We start from the raw sequence: 10013 nt of genomic DNA, 5'->3' as shown, positions 1-10013 counted from the left end.
ATTTATATTTTATCTATCTATCTTTAAGAACAGTTTTGTTTTAATAAGAGGGAAAAATAAAGACAGGTTCTTAAAGAGATTACAATATTGGCAAGGGAATGATTAATATTTGTAGCTTGTTTTATGAATTAAACAACATTCTGGCAATTTCCACAACCGAATAATCGTACCTTTGGCCTGCCGCCGCAGTGTTACACACCATTTACTGTCATCCTCTTTGAGAATGTTAAGCTGTAAGCAGATACTGTGATGTTCTGAAAAACCAAAGCCCCATCCAGAGCTGGTGTTAATTATTTACAGCACCGAGGCTGCGTCTGGGCCAGATAAGTATGTGTTTGAGACCCTGCGGTGCTCTCTGGGCCGTTTAGTCTGTGCAGAGTGCACCATCGCTCCATTCATCAGCCTCTTTATCTCCTAGAAAAGCAGAAAAACACTCTACTATCCATGCAGCCACAATAACTGTCAATGAACGGTGGCTTGAATGATGGCTAATTCTAAACAATTCACACAGATCGTATAGAAAGTATAAAAACGGTTAACTTCAGAAACAAAAATTGACCGGAAATTGATACATTTAGCCAAAATCCCGTCAGATTGTATTAAATCAGATAAAAAGCTACAGTACATAAGAAATATCAATAAAAATCCATTCAGAAATCCTGTCAGATTAGCATATGCTAGCAATAAGTAAACACGCTTTTAGATATTCTGTCAAGTTATGTCCATTTAGCCAGTTTTACAATGACATTCAAGTAATCCTGTCAGCTAATAATACAGTTGTTCGCCAGATACACAGTAGAAAACTGTACAGATTTGCAATATTTAATATACAGTACAGACCAAAAGTTTGGACACACCTTCTCATTCAAAGAGTTTTCTTTATTTTCATGACTATGAAAATTGTAGATTTACACTAAAGGCATCAAAACTATGAATTAACACGTGGAATTATATATGGAATTATATACATAACAAAAAAGTGTGAAACAACTGAAAAATGTCATATTCTAGGTTCTTCAAAGTAGCCACCTTTTGCTTAGATTACTGCTTTGCACACTCTTGGCATTCTCTTGATGAGCTTCAAGAGGTAGTCACCTAAAATGGTCTTCCAACAGTCTTGAAGGAGTTTCCCGAGAGATGCTTGGCACTTGTTGGCCCTTTTGCCTTCACTCTGCGGTCCAGCTCACCCCTAAACCATCTCGATTGGGTTCAGGTCCGGTGACTGTGGAGGTCAGGTCATCTGGCGCAGCACCCCATCACTCTCCTTCTTGGTCAAATAGCCCTTGATGCCTTCAGTGTGACTCTACAATTTTCATAGTCATGAAAATAAAGAAAACTCTTTGAATGAGAAGGTGTGTCCAAACTTTTGGTCTGTACTGTTCTGACTTTGGAAATTAGCTCGAAATCATGGGCCAGAAATCATATTCAATCGAAAAAAAAATGTGTCAAAATTCAATCAAAAATGTGAGATTGTGAGATTATCCTGTCAGATTAGCTCATATTTAGCTAGTTAGTCAGTAGTAACAGAGAGGAATCTAAAAATAAGAAAGTAATTGACAAGCTAAGTAACATTAGCTAGGAAGACTTTTTCCAATTACAGATATACTATCAGAATAATTCTGTTTAGCCAGTTTGCTAGCCATAACAGTAAATATTATGAGAAGTAATGAACATTGTAAGTTTAGCTCTTTTAGCTGATCTTTTAGCTCATTTAGTTAGCAAGCAGAACAGCCAAGTCAAGTCATAAAGTCAAGAAGTCTTTTATATTTCTCATTTCAACCATATACGCAGTACACAGTGAAAGGAGACGTTTCTCCAGAATCCTGGTGCTACATAAAAACAACGTAGAGCTACATAACAGAACACAGAGCTAAGGACTGAAGTAAAATGTCCTCACATCATAAAGTGCAAACAGTGAAAGACAAAAGACAAACAGACAACGTGGTACAGATACACAAAACACATAATAGCGCCCACTTGTAAACAGTTTATTGATGTTAATTAAAAATCTCCTCAGAAATCCTCTTATATATTAGCTCAATAAAAAGCTTTTAAAATGCTTTGGATTTTGGATTTTTTTAAATCCTGTGAGGGTAAATCATGTTAGCCAGCTGGCTATTTATTGAAATGTAAGTGCACATTAGAACAACAATAATTTTCACACACGTTTGAAGACAAAATTAATACTTTAATGCAGGTGGTTTTTAAAATAAGAATTAGATTGATCCAACATTCAGGGTATTCTATTTTTCTTCCCTTCCTAACATCTGAATATGAGCTAGAAGTTTCCAGGTTTGAGCCTGGAAACTGATTTATCGCTAGTGTCCAAGTGATCTAACTACCATGCTGTGCTTGGCTTTGGCCTCCTGCTGTGGCATCTTTACTGCAAAGTGTGTCCGGGTGTTACTGCATAAATGAAAGTGATTATAATTCACATTTTTAAATATTAATGCTATGTATTATAACAGAAATGGTTGCATCTGCAGGCCAAATCTTCACTTAAAGAGAATGAAATGGGTGCCAGAACTTTTTCCACAATTCTAATCACTAACAACTGCTTTTGCTGCAGAGTTCCTGCAGTATAGGAAAAAAAATGACCACTGTCTTTGATAATAATGGGAGATTATGGGATTTTTTTGTTGCTGTTGTTGTTGTTGAATCCATTTTTCATACTGGCACATATCTGATGACGGGATACTTCTGCTCAGATGTTTTGCTCGGAGGGAGGGAAGGGGAAAAAAATAACAGCGAGAGAAAGAGATAAGGAGAGTATGTGCAGAAATCTTTGCTCTCTGCAAGACCTCCATCATGGTGGCTCTGAAGCGTGACCCGCGTAGTCGTGTCGTGCCGCTGCAAGGAAACAAATTAATTCCTACAAATAAAAATCTGATCACCTTGTTTATAATTTCACTAGCCAATTTCTTCATCCATGCTGTATTTTTTTTTTATACTACTGCGTGCAATTAGAACCTAGATGATGTTATTTGGGACATTGTTCCTCTATTCAGGATAATAGTAATGGAAATTGTGAGACGATGACTTTGAAAAAAAGAATCTCTTACTGCCTGTCAATCTGTGGGAAAGAACAGAGCTGAAAATATTGTAATCCGGGCTGAAGTTTGAGGAAAACCTGTCTACAAATACTCTACTACCATCTGCTGTGCGTAAGGTGCAATGCAAGATTTTGCCTATAAAATCTTTTCGATAGATGCATTTACTTTAAGATTTACATTACAAGACAGTAAAATTCTTTCTGTGGAGGCTGCGTAAGGGCTTAATAGTGGCAGCATAGCGATACTGGTGCTTGTACCTCCAACCTTCCGATCAATAACCCAAAACCTCAACCAGGGGCCTCCAAAATAATTACATTTGGAACGGCCCCCTGAACAACGGCAAAAACATATTTCAAAAATGTCATTTAAAATCGATATTTGATCATAAATTCAATCAAAAATTTCCCTTAGTTAAGAACATAGCCTAATTATATGTTAAATTCACACACCAAACAACAGAATGGTACATTTAATATAATGTAAACATAAATGTTCTGATTTCCATAGCACTGAATGTGAAAAAATTTCATTATGATAGCAATAATAACCTTTTAATAGGCTATATTTCTCTTGAAAAATAATGCATAACAAAATAATAAACTAATCCAGCATTAGGCATAATAAATACATATCAAATCATAATAAAATCTCCACAATAATAAAAAATCATATGTCCCTCACAGAAAAAAGTTTGGGGACCCCTGATCTTAACCAATGCAGTGTTTTTTCACCTGGAGTTCACAGACTGGGATTGTTTGAATATATATTAAAAATATATTTTATATTATTATCAGTAGTATTTTGGTTACATATTTTGAGTTGTACATTAAATGCACTCATAGGCCCATTTAAATAAATAAAAGTTTTCCATGTAAGCCTCGGTCAAAACAGTCAAAACAATGAAGCAAATACTGAACATAATAAATCAATGAATTAACGAATGGGTAAATGACGTTTTCATGAAGTCTTGCCGCATGAAAAACTTTTAAAATCATCTAAACATTAACTTGGGTACCAGATGTTTGATCGAAACCCCCCCGACCCTAAACACCCCCGACCCTTTTCCAAAATTAGTAAATTGGAAATAATCTTTATTATGATGTAATAAAGCACCTGGCAACTTTAATTTATAGGTAACTTACTAAAAGCTTGTTTTTACCATTTAAATTTGCTTACTAAATAACTGGAATGCAATGTATTACATTACCAATTGAAATTTCCTAGAAACATTTCCGGACTATCAGAAGTAAAGCCATTCAGTGATAAGCAATAGACTATATGCCTCCTTAGCTAATCTCTTCTGAAGGTCATCATTGGCTCTGTAAGCACATAATTAAAGCTGATAAGAGTTTCCTCTTCGAATATAAGGCATAAAAGTGAAGGCCAGGTTGGTTTGCTCAGTCGTGACCCCTATCATTTAAAACACTTGGAACTGGGCCTAAGTCAACAAACCATAGATGCTCACTTGCAAAGCCTGCAAAGATTGTGGAAGAAGAAACATGGGTCCATAAACAGCATTTTTATCTGCAGCGGTTTTTAGGAAGTCCCTTTCTGCCCAAGCCGCCACTGTGTACTTTAATAGACATATCAATGTTTAAAAAAAAGCTTGATTTAATGCTACTGATACAAGTTCTAGGAAATTTTATATTGATTTTAATTCGATGCATTTAGATATAACATTAAAACCTATTTTTTATGTTCTTCTGAGTTACTTGTTGGCAGAACCAAGGCATCTTTATTAACAATCTGAGCCCCACTAGCCAGCCAAGTATGTCCAATTCCACAAAAAGTGCTGTGTGCTGCGTCTCTCCCACACAGTGAAACCTAGAGATTTACTGCTCTGAAGATAACAAAGATTTCATTTACAACTTGTGTTTATGTCCCCCTTTCCCCTTTGTTAAAACCCTGTTTATTTAGAGTCATTGAGATTCAAAGATAATTGAGCTAGCTGGACAAAACCATAAATTTTACACATCAAATTGCAACTCTCTTAATTAGCATGTTGTGTGTATTCAAATATTGTATATGATAAAAAAAAAAAACTAACACACAGGAAATGTAAAGGTGTGTGTGTGTGTGTGTGTGTGTGTGTGTGTGTGTGTGTTTTCCTGCAAGATAAACAGTAAGCAGTATGAACAAGTCCTCTGATCCTCCTCGTGTCTCTGTAAACACGCTGACAGCACTGACAGTATGCTGACTGACAGAACACACAATCACACTGACACGGCTGGAGTGTAAACACACAGGCTGTCTCTGACTGACACCATGAGACACACACACACACACACACACACACACACACACACACACACACACACACAAAACAAACCAAAAGCGGCTCTGGGTTTAGTCTCAGAGTGCACTTAGACAGTTTAGGCTGATAATGATGATAATAAAATAGCATACTGACATATTCAGCAAATTCTTTATATATATATATATATATATATATATATATATATATATATATATATATATATATATATATCACATCATTCTTACATTTTCTAAACTGAATTAGTCTGAAGGTAATTAATTTTCTATAACCGCATCATTTTCCATACACTTATTCTAATATATAATTCTTTGTGTAGTAACAAACCCGACAGGAACCCGACTCATGCAACCAACACAAAAATCTGTACAACTTTTAAGACCTTCAGATCAGAAGTCCAGCACCTTAACAACATCAAACATTCCTGAAAATCCAATTTAAAAAATCAATATTAATAAAGAGATCATATTCTTTAATGCTGCGGAATGTCAAAAGTCAGGTCCTGTTATTACGTACAGACGTTTGTTCGGCCATTTTCTTGAGATGTAATATACAAAAAAAATATACAGCTTGTCATTATACTGGGAAACAAGTGACCTTCTGATCTGCCCAATGCCTTAAACACTGACCTAACACCTTCCAGTTAACCTTTCCAGAAGGAGTCTCCAGAGTCAGTGCTTTGTTCCAGTCAACGGTTTAGGCAGTATCTATATATTTTCCAAAATAAATAGAAATGCTGGTGAGGTAACAAACTTGTTTCGTAGATGTTCTACAACATTAAATGTAACCATAGACATTTTTTTTAAAAGTCAGCATTGGCATATTGCTGGGGCAGAGGGAAGTGGTAGATCAGTGGTTAGGGCTCTGGATTACTTCTTGGAAGGTTGGGGGTTCAAGCCTTGGTGCTGCCAGTCTTTAAGCCACAAGGTCCTTAATCCAGGCGTGCTGGATCATGGCTGACTTCAGCTCCTAACATTGCTTTACTGATATGTGGAGAAAGAATTTCACTGTAAAGGAGGAGTATAAAGCACTCTTTTATTTAATCAAACCACCCTGTTGTTCAGTCATTTCCTATTTCAGCACACACCTGAAGTGTTTTATTTTAGCTTTGTAACCATTTTAATAAATGAATTGCTCTGTTTTTCTTTTGAATCAACTGCCCTCATTCACTTCCTGTAGCAACAGATTGAAAACACTAATGCATACCTACAAAGAAAAAAAAAGGGAACCAGCACCCATTCACACCACAATGCCTCCATCCTCTAGCACCGCTTGACTGGTTCTACCATTTCCCAGGGCGCAAGGTAGACATGCATGAAGAGTCTTGTCGGTTCCAGCACCTTTGTGGTGGAAATAAGGTCCATTTGATTGTGCGAATGAAACTGGAGGTATGGTGGCAGGGCATTAAATGGAGCTGGTGGGATGTTAGTCAGGGCTACTCGAAGAATGATCGTGTTCAATAAGAGGACATGGAGAATGTTATGAATAGTTATGTCTGTGAGGAGACATCCGATACACAGGAAGCGATAGAACAAGGGGGATTCCGAGGAAATAGCAGCAGAGCTGAGATGTTCCGGTAGGGCTGTCAAATCCACAGCTAGATGGGTCAGCGGATGATGTAGGTGTTGTCTTACTGTAGGTCAGAGAAGTTGAGTTGGTGGGCAGAGAATGATCTGGAAGTAGAAGCTGGGAACAGGCAAACAGGAGGAGAGATAAGCTTCCTCCCCTGGGTATAACCAGAAATACACACAGACATGCATGAATGCACACACACACACTGAGAACACAGCAGCAAGAAGCATAAACCACGTAAAGACCTGCATTCTATGGGCAAAAGTATTGGGACAATTGATGTTTCCAGCCATATGTGGTTCTTCTCCAAGCTTTTTCCACAAAGTTGGAGGTATATCATTGTACAGGATGTCTTTGGACATTGAATATTGCCTTCATTTGAACTAGGATAGTTCGCATGACAATACCCCGGTGCACAAAGCCAGCTCCATGAAGATATGGTGTACCTGGGTTGGAGTGGAAGATTTTGAGTGGTCTGTTATAGATCTCTGACCTCAAAAAACTTTGGGATAAAGTGGAATTCTAAATGCACCCCAGGCCTCCTCAACTCACCTACATCAGAACCTGACTTACAAACAAGCACTTGCCAAGCTTATAGTGAGGTGTCCAAAAACTTTTGTCCTCTTTCAGAAATAGTTACATCAGCACTTATTTTAGCACTTTATTTTATGTGTGGTACAGTACAAACTCAAACTAAACAATGTTCCTCCAGGACCAAGATGCTACATAAAATGTCACGCTGTTTATCATATTTTGGTCTGTGTTTTAGATGTTTAAACATCTGGCATTGTATCGGTGTTGCCGGACACTGAAACAGAGCATGTCCGGCTTCACCCTTCCGGGAAAATCAGCCAAACTAATTAGTTATGTGGCAAACATTTTAAAGTGATCAACCGGGGCGCCAGATTCGAACCGCGGTAAAGCGGGAGATTACCGTATCTTTAAATTACGATTGGGTCATCGGAACACATCTCCATCGTAAGTCAGGGACTGCCTGTATACATTATACAAGAAATAGGATATATACTGTCATGATACATTTGCATTTAAGCCATTTGACAGATTCAGAGCGACTCACAATTATCTCATTCATACAACTGAGCAGTTGAGAGTTAAGGGCCTTGCTCCAGGGCCCAGCAGTGGCAGGGTAGTAGTGGTGAGATTTGAACTAATGACCTTCTGAACAGAAGTCCAACACCTTCACCATTCATGATCATGCATTTCATTCCACGTATAACACAAAACAATTGAACAAATATCAATGATCAGGTCCTGTTATCACATACAGCCGTTTTGTTGATACTGGGAAACACCCACACTGGAGACTCCTTCCGTAATTTTCACATGAAAAACAGTAACGTACTGTATCAGAACGAGCGCGTTGATCTCAAGCGCCGATCGATTCAAGCACAGAGGATTCAACGATGTGTTCAAACATTCCTTGCTGAACTATAATCTTTAATCTTCTGCTTTCCCGCCCGTCCATTAAATGTCACGATGATTTAAAGCGTGTCGTATTTCATTCTCCTGGTTAGAGCAAGGATCAAGAATAAGATGTTCTAATGTCCTCGGGCTCTAGAACGTGTAAAGTGAGCGTGTAAAGTTCGAGATGCCCCAGGAGAGCTCTGAATGACAGTGGAGATTTATAAGTTATGGGTTTACAATCTGGCAGTGTTTCTTTTGCTCAGAGGGCATCTTAAATAAAACAAGGGCCCTTTTTTCTGGAAGAAAGCAAGAGTCGGAGAGAAGGAACATTCTACTGGTTTGGTGTGTAATAGATATTCATGAGGAGAAAAATACACAGAATAACATTTTTAAAAAGTAGAGATGCAAATTGTTGTCAATATAATGTTTTGGTTGTATCTACGTTTCTTTCATGTCATCTGCCTTACTTCAGGCTTTTGCCTGTCTGTTCTGGTTTCCCCCTTTTTCACAACCCCCCCTTCTACAATGTGTGTTGTTGGTGTCTCATGACTCGCCGGGTCGCTGACTCAACACTGACACTGACATCAGGGCCGAAAAAAGTGTGTCGTACCGAGCCGATAAATATAGAGGCAAACATCAGTGGGTCCTGGAAAAGAGCAGTGCGAGTGAGGACATCTGTCTTTCACCTTATTTTTAACTAGACACATTTGGGTTCGCATCAAACATATGAAACGCGACATTCCATCTGTGCCAAAACTAAATTATGAATAATAAATCTGCACTTCCATCTGGGATGAAATAGACGGGGTTCCATCAGGGTTGAAAAATCCCTGTTTGAGTATTTTTGCCCAAATTACTCAAACATTATTGGACGAATCCTCAGATCGGCTCCACAAAGGTCCGCCGTTTTGTCAGTTCCCTGTTCAGAATTGTCTCTAATTAGTTTGTATTTACATACATGGAGAAAAAACACGTGTCACTGAAGTAGTGTTTAAACCGAGCATAGGATGTGCATCTCCATCATTATCTCGATGCGTAGCCAAGATACGTTACGTTAAAGATACATTTGAAGCAGCTACTGAGGTGAAAAACGATCACAATGCAAATGCCAACTTGTTTTCGATGCACCACATCGTTATGCGAATCAGTGAATCTTTCTGTCTCTAGTAGATCACCATGTGGCACTGTGTCCCCAAACTGACTTAACAAACAAATGATGTGTCTCAAATCATATCCTTATGTACCCTAGACTGTTTTCTAATCGGTTTTTTTTTTTAAGTTTCTGAAATGTCTATACCTGCTGATGGGTCTGCTTTGAGTAGCACTCTTCCAGGAGGGTTAATACTAAAAGTAAGGCCAGAGTTTTCGTTGTGGGACAGATCGTGACATCTGTCCCAACGACAGCGGGGAGTGTTAAAGAGAAACCCAAGTTTGTCGGTGTGTTTAACGTCAAAATCGTCCGACATTACAGTTCGATTTGAAAAAAACCGACGCACAGATGTTTTAGCCAATTAATGCAGGCCACATTCGGTTTTCCAGATGTGCATTAAGATAGACAATGCCGCTCACACAGCAGCTGCATGTGTGTTTGTATGGACAGAAATAACAGAAATTATTCCCATTAATCTATTCTCTGTTTATGTTTGAGTTTCTGTCCAATCATATTTCAGCCATTAAAGATATCTGCC

The sequence above is a fragment of the Silurus meridionalis genome, chromosome 21 (assembly GCF_014805685.1).
Source record: "Silurus meridionalis isolate SWU-2019-XX chromosome 21, ASM1480568v1, whole genome shotgun sequence".
Classification (NCBI taxonomy): Eukaryota; Metazoa; Chordata; class Actinopteri; order Siluriformes; family Siluridae; genus Silurus; species Silurus meridionalis.
This window is presented reverse-complemented; position numbering follows the sequence as displayed.